Below are 11594 nucleotides of genomic sequence, written 5' to 3'. Positions count from 1 at the left end.
AGCATAGAATGGTGGTAAGTATATCAGTTGTTCACTCTTCCGAGCCTCTGGTTGATTCAAAACTGTGCTCCCCACCACTGCCCAGCGTCCGTAGAGAGCATTTTACCTCCTATCACTAGCCCAGGAAAAGATCAGAATGCAAAATTTCCAGTGCAGTCTCTATTGAATGCGTGTCACTTTTGTAGCATTGTAAAGGCAAAAAATCCTATCATAAATTGGGACTATTTATATTAATAAACAAGTAGGGAATAATTGGATTGAGGGACTTCAAAGGAAATTATTCATATCTAGGAAATAATATCCAACTGCAGAAATGCAAGACAAATAATACTTCTAATTTAGAAAACTAGGAATATTTGAGGAGCTTTAAATGGCTCCTGGATATTTGTTATCTGATCTAAAGCTGATGAAGGATTCTTGTTACTTAGGGATTTTTTTGAATCCATTTGTCTAACAGGTTTCACATGTGCAAAACATCTTTGTAATAAATACAGGGAGGCGAAGTTCCAGGTTCTTTTACTGATAAACCACATCAAAGGCTCTCACACTTTAGTGTCCATCAGAATCTCCCAGAAAGCTTGTTAAACACCAAAGGGCTCCGGGCTCCACCCAGGTATCTAATTCAGTAGGCCTGGGATGAAACCAGAGTCCAGGAAATTACATTTGCAATAAGGTCTCTAGTGCTGCCTTCTAGACATCACACTTGGAGAATCACTTCTGTAAACACAGCCCCTATTTTATCAGGACTTGTCATCTCTGTTGCTTAGGCTGGTACCACAGTTGGCGCTCAACAAGCAGATAATCAGTAAATAGTACCACTGAAAGCCATCAAAATGCCTGCACACTTTTATTACAAAGACATTTTAACAAGACATCTCAGAGTAGAAAATCATCTGCACTGGAATACAAGAACAGTTATGAGTGCCTCAGATGCTGCCACTAAAGCAAAATCCTGGTTCTGCCTTATTAACAAAATTTATTGCCACTAGATTTTTCATTACTATGTTTTCAGCATTTTTATGGGTTTGCCACATTTGATTTTTGCTCTCCATTTAACTTAGATTTCAGGGGATCTGCTTTTCCCTCCTCAACTTGGGGAGAGGCATTGAGATTCCTTGAAGAAACAACGAATGCCAGTATCCTTACTACTGATTTTTATTTTTTCTTCTCATTAGAATCATTTACTCCCACTTGCAGAAGTGTTCCAAGCAACGAGAAACCACTTATTCCAGGCAACATACAAAATACAATTTTCCATCCCTGGAGTAAGCTGCTTCTGTGATCGGCAGAGGCTGCCACCCTGGGCCAGGCAGTGTGGGAAGTCCTTTGTGTGTATTACTTCATTTACTTTTTATGATACTTTTAATTTAGGGAAAAAAATATATAAGTTTAGCTAACTTACAATAAACCTTTAAATACAAATATTACGTTGAAACTGCTTCATGTCTATGGAGTAGGAAATGGCAACCCTCTCCAGCATTCTTGCTTGGAGAATGCCATGGACACAGGAGCCTGGCCGACTACAGTCCATGGGGTTGCAATGAGTCGGACATGACTGGGCAACTGACACTATGTTTAATTAGAAAGTTTTCCACTGTCATCATTTATAGACACAGAAGGGGAACTAGGATTATGGATACTATATTTGCTGTGCCTTGGTTGATCTCAGTTATTTTACAAACAAGAAAGCTGAGGTGCTTTTTCTGTAATCACTAAATTGGTTGTGTGGAGTATTGGAGAAAGCAATATATGATTAATCAATGTTAGAAAAAATGGTAAAAAATCAGTGAGTTGAGTTGCATTTATAATCTATACAATCTGCTTTATAAGACAGTACCTTATTTCTCCCCCAACTGCTTCATCGAGTACTATTCAGAGGTGTGTTTTTATTCATCACATACAAATGAAAATCATATTGTGCATATTAACATTAGAAATTTTTTTAAATGCCCAGGTGGAAGCAGAGAGGTGACAGGTGAGACAAGCCGACTGCGGTGGTCTGAGGTACAGCGGTGGTTGGAGACCTAAGTCAGAAATGAAACCAAGCATGTTAACTCAAGACGTGATCTCTAGGTAATTACTGCAGACTCTTGTTTCTACCTTTCCTTCTCCACTTCCTCAGTCCTCATGCCACACTGACATCGTTGCACAGGCTCTGACAAGCTGCTGGTTTCATATGGGGGTGAGAGAGATTTAAAAAAAAAAAAAGGGACAGATCTGGAGGTTTATGAGAGGAAGGGGTGATGTGTTTTTGGGTGATGGGAGACATGATAGGCAAAGTGTTGAATACTAAAGATGACCCCATAAGATTGCCAATAAGATCGCCATCCCCTAATTATTCAACCAGATGCTAATCTCGACACTATGGTGAAGGGTCTTTGCAGATGGAATTAAGGTCACGGGCTTTAGATGTGCAGGTTCTAGATGGGTAGATTCTTATGACCTTGAAGAGAGTGGAACTGTGTCCAACTGAAGGAAGATGAAGAGACAGTCAGAGAGATGCAACAGAAAGGGAGAGCCTGGAAGTCATGGATAAAATATGACCTGTTTGACAAAACTGGAGACATCAGGCTTCAAGATTTTAAATGATATTACAAGCTGCAGCAGTCAACATGGTATAGTACTGCCACAAAAACAGATACATAGATCAACGGAACAGAATCAAGAATCTAGAAATAAACCCAGGCATATATCGTCAGCTAGTATTTGACAGGATAATCAAGAATAATCAGTGAGGATAATTTATTCAATAAAGAAAAGAAAACTTTATATGTTGGGAAGACTGGATATTTGCCTGCAAAATAATTAAATTGGAACATCGCTAACAAAAATCAACTTAAAACAGATTAAAGATGCAAATGTAATTTCAGGAGACTGTAAAACTCCTAGAAGACAATATATAAGGGGATAATTTCTTGGCATTCGTCTTGGAAATGATTTTTCGGATATGATACCAAAAGCACAAATAATCAAAGCAAAAATCAAGTGAGACTTTATCAAACTAAAAAGCAATTGTACAACGAAAGACATAATCAACAAATGAAAAAGCAACCTCGAAACAGGAGAACATGTTTGTGAACCACGTATCTTGTAAGGAGTCAAGATTCAAAATTTATAAGAAACTTACACAACTCAACTATAAAAAAAAAAAAAACTGATTAAAAATGGGCAAAGGATAAACCATAATAGGAAATTTCTAAAGAAGACATGTACAATAGGTACATTTAAAGATGCTCAAAATCACTAGTCATCAGGGAAATGCAAATCAAAACCACAACAAGTTATAACCTCACACCCATTAGAACATCTGTGATAAAAGAGATGAGATAACTCTCCGAAACAGACATCATGATTTCTCTTATTTCTCAACATTCCTTTACCCATTCCATCCACTTAATGCCTCAAAACTAAAATTAAGGCTATTTTCTTGTTTTTCCTTCATGCCCCACATCCAAACCGTGGATTCCTGTTTTCATAAAAAATATAACCCAGAATGTACCAAACAATGTTCAAACTACCGCACAACTGTACTCATCTCACACATTAGCAAAGTAATGCTAAAAATTCTCCAAGCCAGGCTGCAACAGTACATGAACCATGAACTTCCAGATGATCAAGGTGGATTTAGAAAAGGCAGAAAAACCAGATATCAAACTGCCAACATCCTTTGTATCATCGAAAAAGCAAGAGAATTCCAGAAAAACATCTACTTCCGCTTTATTGACTACGCCAAAGCCTTTGACTGTGTGGATCACAATAAACTGTGGAAAATCCTTCAAGAGATGGGAATACCAGACCACCTGACCTGCCTCCTGAGAAATCTGTATGCAGGTCAAGAAGCAACAGTTAGAACTGAACATGGAACAACAGACTGTTTCCAAATAGGGAAAGGAGTATGTCAAGTCTGTATATTGTCACCCTGCTTATTTAACTTATATGCAGAGTACAACATGCGAAATGCCGGGCTGGATGAAGCACAAGCTGGAATCAAAGTTGCTGGGAGAAATATCAATAACCTCAAACATGCAGATGACACTACCCTTATGGCAGAAAGTGAAGAACTAAAGAGCCTCTTGATGAAAGTGAAAGAGGAGAGTGAAAAAGTTGGCTTAAAACTCAACATTCAGAAAGCTAAGATCATGGCATCTGGTCCCATCACTTCATGGCATAGATGGGGAAACAATGGAAACAGTGAGAGACTTTATTTTCTTGGGCTCCAAAATCACTGCAGATGGTGACTGCAGCCATGAAATTAAAAGATGCTTGCTCCTTGGAAGAAAAGCTATGACCAACCAAGACAACATATTAAAAAGCAGAGATATTCCTTTGCTAACAAAGGTCCATCTAGTCAGAGGTATGGTTTTTCCAATAGTCATGTATGGATGTGAGAGTTGGACTATAAAACAAGCTGAACGCAGAAGAATTGATGCTTTTGAACTGTGGTGTTGGAGAAGACTCTTGCGAGTCCCTGGACAGCAAGGGGATCCAACCAGTCCATCCTAAAGGAAATCAGTCCTGAATATTCATTGAAAGGACTGATGCTGAAGCTGAAACTCCAGTACTTTGGCCACCTGATGTGAAGAACTGACTCCTTGGAAAAGACCCTGATGCTGGGAAAGATTGAAGGCAGGAGAAGGGGATGACAGAGGGTGAGATGTTTGGATGGCATCACCGACTCGATTGACGTGAGTTTGAGTAATCTCTGGGAGTTGCTGATAGGGAAACCTGGTGTGCTGTAGTCCATGCGGTCACGAAGAGTTGGACATGACTGTGCCACTGAACTGAACTGTATTCACTTTCCCTGACTTGAACAAAGGTGCTTCCCACTGTAGGATCCACACCAAGGACTGAGAGGAAGAGGCAGGGAGAAATGCAGAGACTTCTGTATTGGCATCGCACTGTTGCCAAAACTTTCATCGGGACCTTGAAAACAAAAAAACAAAAAACATTTCAGGCTTATCCTAAGGGAACTCAGCCCCTGTTCACCCATAGATCCAAATGGAAGACACCGCCTCTCTTGTCTATGTGGTCTCCTTCCGTCTATTCCTCTGTTGCATTCTCCCTTCTTTTCTCTCTCTTACTTCCCCATTTTCTCTATTCCCTCTTAATTTACTCTGCCTTTATGTTATCTTTCAGTTTAACACTTACTTTTTTATAAAACAGATATTATCTAAATCCCATATTTTTTTTGCATTTTTCTGACCCTTTAGAGCCAATGTTCAGAAGACTAAATAATTATGTTATTCTGTGTATGGTACAAGAAGCTTACATTTGGGAGCTAAACTGTTTCCTTTATATTTATGCTTCCAAATTTTTTTCCCTAAATTTAAGTAAAATAAATGAAGAAGGACCCCTCAGTGAGCAGGATACTGTCAAATACAAACTCCCTTACTGACATTTTCTTTTCGTTTTATTGGGGTAGGATATGACACAGGTATGAAAAGTAACTGCGGCCAACGTGAACTAATGAGTATATTAATATTTATAAGGTGATCATTAAAGCATTAACTTTAATTTGAATGATAATGCTATGGGCAGACTTGCCACTATATTCATTTCCACACTCAGACTTAATCCCTTGTAAAAAGCATTGCCCAAACCAACCCTCTCTTCAACTGAATATGAGGAACAAAGGACTTTGCTAATCATCGCTGGAACATGATCTTGAATTAATTGCACTGTGGGAAGACAGTCTTACTTTTATATATTATCACTGTTTGCTTAATACCCAAGCCATTAAAAGAGAGTGCATTAGAGAAATATACACTGCGCTTGCACTAAAACACACTTGTTGGAAATCCCTGTCTCAGAAACTGTTTCAAATAATGAAGAAAAGTGAGGCTTTGATGATATAAGGCAATTCATTTTAGAAATACATGACAGAAGTGCTGGAACAACTTGAAGTGTTATATAATTATTGGTTCACTGAAGTTACGTATTACAATAATAGCTGTTGCATGTAGCATCGTTATTTTAAATTACTGGTGGTATAAACACATTTTTACGAGTCCATAAAAAAGTAAATTCCTTGTACCAAGGGTTATTAAAACTCACACTATCCTGTACTTCTTATATATTTGTGAATGCACTGGAGAAACAATTGCAATTGTATACATTTATCCAATTTTTCCAATTTTTGTGGTATTTGATTATAAACTCTTTCTTGACTAGTTATTTAGATAAGAGTACTGCACGTCTGAGATCCAAGGATATAGTCTTCAGTGCATATTACTCATCATTAAATTCAAGAGGATGATTTCTAACTGGTTTGTAGTTGTAAACAGTACATGCTCACAATTACATAAGGTGTCTAACAGTGCTTGGAACATAGAGGTTGCAAGCAAATATTACCTAGCATCATCACCACTGTCATCATCATTATTATTATGAGTAGTATTATATTCTATATTAATATTTATTTCATACTCGTAATTTAACATTTTTTTTCCTGTTCAGTCTGCAATTACATTTCACTTAAAGTGATTTTAAGGCAGGCATTAGGTTTTAGTACCTCAGTTGTATCCAATTCTTTCTGACTCCATGGACTATAGTCCACTGTGCTCCTCTGTCCATGGGATTTCCCAGGGAAGAATACTGGAGTGGGCTGACATTCCCTTCTCCAGGGGATCTTGCTGAACCAAGGATCAAACCCAGGTCTCTGGCATTGTAGGCAGATTTTTTACCATCTGAGTCAACAAGGAGATTCAACTTTAAGGCAGAGATCATCTATTTTGCATTTTACTTGGAAACCAGGACTATGCTGAGCACACCAAAAGTGTTCAATTTAATTCAATTCATCAGATGACCATAAAATATTAGATTATCCCATTGTGCATTTGTAAGTAAGGACAAGCTTCATTAGGGCTTCCCTGGAAGCTCAGAATGGTTAAGAATCCTCCTGCAATGCAGGAGACGCCGGTTCGATTCCCAGGTCTGAAAGATCTGCTGGAGAAGGGATAAGCTACCAACTCCAGTATTCTTGGCCTTCCCTGGTGGCTCAGCTGGTAAAGAATCCGCCTGCAATGTGGGAGACCTGGTTTCCATCCCTGGGTTGGGAAAATCCCCTGGGGAAGGGGATGGCTACCCACTCCAGTATTCTGGCCTGGCTACCAAATGGACTGTATAGTCTATGGGGTCGCAAAGGGTTGAACACGACTGAGCGAAAAGCTTCATTAGGCAGCTGAAGGCTACACAATGTCCTATTCCGTTTTGTCAATGTGATCCATTGATTGCAGTAAGCAGAATAAGGAAGCATGGATGAAACCACATCTGCTGTGACATTTCTAATATCTTTGGCCCCCCTTCCAGTGTGATGTAAAACTTTTGCTCTATTTGATGGTCAGTCTCTGAGCACAGTGCTTTGTTACAGACCCTTGCCTTTCTCTGATCCTCTTCCCAGGCTACAATAAAGTTCTGGAAATTGCTGATATTCATACTTTCTAAATTAAAATGAGCTTCACTCTAATTCAGCAATTGTAATAATAACAAAATGGCAGAAAGAGTTCTTTCTCCATCACACTTTTCCTTCAGGCTCTCAGAAAGTATCACCAATAGTAGACTACAGATAGATCCAAAACAATATTAATTTAGGCCATGTGAATTTCTATAGTGTGGGTGTTATAATAGTGATAATATTGTCTATTAATTATTGATCATTTGCCAGGAATTTTGAGATATACTATGCATATTATCTAGTTCATTCTCATAATGACATCTTGTAAGATGGATATTATTACTCAGTTCAGAGAGGTTGAATCACTTGCCCAAAGTCATATGACTAATTAAGAGGCAGAGTTGGGACTTAGAGCACAAGTCATTGTAATTTCAAAGTTCATTTTCCTTCTCCTTTGCTGTGCTGTGCATCTATTTCAGGCTGTTATCTGTTTTAATAGGTTTATACCTTTATATGTCTTTAACTTTATGACTTCAATTGTACTTCCAATCACATACATGACTGCAGATTTTAACTTCATTTTATTTTTTTTAAATTAAGACTTTAGTGTTTAGAAGAGTTTAAGGTTCACAGAAAAATGGAGGGAAAGGTACAGAAATTTCCATGTATCCCCTTCTCCAACACATATAGTCTTCTCCATTATCAACCTCCCCTACCAGAGGGGTGTATCTGTTATGATTGATGAATACACATTGACACATACATCATAATCACCCAGAGTCCATATTACTGCTCTTAACTTTGATTTTGAAGCTCAGAAGAGTCAATTATGATCTCCTCCCTCATCTCTCTATCCATTCATCTATCATCTATCCATAACGTCTTTTACGTTGTGTTATAAAATTGAACACTCCTCTTCATTTCCACAAATAACTCTTCAGTATCTACTTTTGTCTACATTAGGCTTTTCCAGCTTTTGGATATTGTTCTCTGAGGACAGAAGGCGTTCTAGTTTTCTTCCAGAATGCACATCTCCTCTACATGCATGAAGGGCACACCTGACCCTTTCACTGTGAGAAGGAGGATGTGAATGACACCACTCAAGCCATGCCCTTCATTTTAACTACCACTTATTGTTCTTTTAGAATTAAATGTGTCTCAAAATTCTCAGTCCACGTCTTAAGCTCTACACTCCATCGCAGACTTTCTACCAGGCTTTCAACCAAATGTCCCACATTCAACCTATATTCTTCATGTGTGCTTGCCAAGCTGCTTCAGTCATGTCTGACTCTTTGCAACCCCATGGACTGTAGTCCATCAGGCTGCTCTGTCCATGGGATTCTCCAAGCTAGAATACTGGAGTGGGTTGCCAGCCCTTCTCCAGGGGATCTTCCCAACCCAGGGATTGAACCAGGGTCTCTCGCACTGCGGGCAGACTCTTTACTGTCTAAGCCACCAGGGAAGCTGCCCAACTTCCCAAATCAGGTAATGTCACTCTTCTCAATAAATACTGAGTCACTTTGCCCTTTCTTTCTTTCTTAGATGTGTTATTTCATCTAACCCCTAACCCAAATAATTTTGCTTTTAAAATGTCTCTATCTCTTCCAAGATCATTTACTTAACTCAGGATTTTATCATAATTTGGAAAAATCCTTTAAATTACCTTCACACTGATCTCTGCCCTCTTCTTCACATTTCACAGATAGAATCTACTCATTCCATTGCTAACTTTTAGCTCCAATTTCTTTTTCCTGTTTCATCTATTGACCATCTTTTGATTGCCTTCTTCCTTATTACTCTTTCTATTCTAAACTTTGTACTTTGCTCAGAAAATGTCTTGCCCTGTTAAGTTCATATTTTTTTCTATTGTGATGCTCATCTTCTTTCCGACATCTGTTAAAACTGTCAGTCATTCTTCAAAGTTTATGTCAAATAATACCTCAGTAAATTATTTCCTGATCTGCCAAGAAGAATTCAAATTTCTCTCTGCTGTCATTCTGTAGCAATTTTCACATAGACTCCAATATTATAGCAATGTTTTGTTACCGTTTAATTTGCAACTTAGAGTATAAGCTCTAAAAAGTCTAAATAATAACGTATAAAAATTATAATAGTCTTCTCATTTTCTTTCACAAGGACAAAAGTACAGGTTAAAGTACATACTAGGTACTCAATAATTGCCAGTAACGTATGTAAAAGTCCTGATCCTGGGAATCAATCAACTTCTAGATACTTTTTTACTATAAAAACTTTTTTATAGTGTTATTTATTCTCTGTTTTCTCTAGTTCATTTCCTACTCTGATGAACATATAGGACAAATCACAGGCTTTGCATGCATTTAAATTCTATCTGTACAATTTATAGCTAACGATGCTGGGCCAAATTATTTAACTTTTTGACTGATGGTTTCTTCATCTGAAAGTTTGAAGTTTCATTACTCTGAGGCTTAAATGAGAAATGTATGTGACTTGTCTTATCCTGGTAGGTATGTCTGCTTTGTAATCATAGCTTTCCTTCCTCTCTGCCTCACCTTATTCATTCAAAAATCCAGTTCCCTATCACTATTATATCAACACACTGAAGTTGCCCTAACATTCTCCCAGTCAGAAATTCTGATTTTCTGTCTTGATCTTTCCAGTGTTTTATAGCTGATCATTTAAAACTTTGACTCTGGTTTTCTAGAAGGCATAGCTCATGAATTACTCTTACCATTTCAAAGTGATGTGACTAGCAATCCATACACACCAGTAATCAATGATATTTTCACAATTGATTAGCAGTGTTAGAAGATAACATCATGTGCCGGCTCCTCTGGGCAGAACAGAAGCAACTACAGTACATGAGGCCTGAGTCTCCCTTTTGTCTGAAATTCCTACACACTCTAAGGTCCAGAGTTCATACTCCTGGCCTGGCCATTTTAGAGAAATGGAGAGGAAGCAGTAGATTGAAGAGAACTACATTTATTTTAAAATGTTATCTCATTAACAATATACACTGAACACTTATTTTTAGAAAATGTATTAAAAACAGATTTGGCTTTACTATTTATTTTTTTAACACTGTATCTATTTATTTCACTCTGAAACATTTATATCAATCCTAAATTCAAACAGAAAATCAGACTTGTATACATGAAATCTACATAGTTAAAATAAATGAATAAATGACTACGACTCAAAAATAGTACGGAGAAGGCAATGGCAACCCACTCCAGTACTCTTGCCTGGAAAATCGCAGGAGCCTGGTAGGCTGCAGTCCATGGGGTCGCTAAGAGTCGGACACAACTGAGCGACTTCACTTTCACTTTTCACTTTCATGCCTTGGAGAAGGAAATGGCAACCCACCCCAGTGTTCTTGCCTGGAGAATCCCAGGGTCGGGGGAGCCTAGTGGGCTGCCGTCTATGGGGTCGCACAGAGTCGGACACGACTAACGCAACTTAGCAGCAGTAGCAGCAGCAGCAACAGTAGTAGTCCAAGCAATTTTTGTTTATCCACTTTCTCTTGTTAAAAAAAAAAGCTTTCTTATCAGAGGAATACAGTCTGTGGATTTAATGCATAGAGTAGTGACTCTAATTAATAATACTGCATTGCATCCTTGAAAGTTACTAAGAGAGTAGATCATACATGTTCTCAACAAACACCACCCCAGCAACAGCATGGTAACTATGTGAGGTGATTGAGGTGTTAACTAATCTTACTATGGTAATCATTTTGCAATAGATACACATATCAAATCATTTTATTGACCACTTTAAACGTACTAAATGTTATACATCAGTTATATCTCAAAAGGTTGGAAATAACAGGAAAAAATAACACATGTAAAAAATAAAAAGAAATTTAAATCTAAGACAAGTAACAGAGTAAGTTGTATTAAAAATTTTGTGCTGCATAAGTTTGTAGAAGAGCAATAATGAATTAGAATACAGTGGACTATTGTGCAGTCTGACTTAACCGGAAGATAAATTTCTAAATATTACCTTTCATGACACTGATGGCTATAGCTTATTAAGTATTCACCAGGTATTTTAATTCACTTCTGCATTTAATCCTAATAAAAACCCTATAATGCAAGTAATGTCATAATTTTTTTAAATTAATTTATTTATTAAAAATTGGAGGCTAATTACTTTACAACATTGTGGTAACTTTTGCCATACATTGACATGAATCAGCCATGGGTGTACATGTATCCCCCCA

General features: G+C 37.7%; 1 long non-coding RNA gene across 1 annotated transcript in view; it reads right to left on the bottom strand.

Annotated features, from left to right (window-relative positions):
- Positions 1-825: 825 nt before the first annotated feature.
- LOC145534254 (uncharacterized) overlaps positions 826-11594 on the bottom strand; it is a 101136-nt gene continuing 90367 nt past the window's right edge. Inside the window, exon 5 of the long non-coding RNA XR_014074386.1 lies at positions 826-4923. This is a non-coding gene — a long non-coding RNA (uncharacterized LOC145534254). The remainder of the gene's footprint in view (positions 4924-11594) is intronic.

Source organism: Giraffa tippelskirchi, chromosome 14 (genome assembly GCF_054371585.1).
Source record: "Giraffa tippelskirchi isolate mGirTip1 chromosome 14, T2T-mGirTip1v1.2.pri, whole genome shotgun sequence".
NCBI classification, from domain to species: Eukaryota; Metazoa; Chordata; class Mammalia; order Artiodactyla; family Giraffidae; genus Giraffa; species Giraffa tippelskirchi.
The sequence above is the reverse complement of the archived record's forward strand: the minus strand, read 5'-3'. Positions and strand labels throughout refer to the sequence as shown.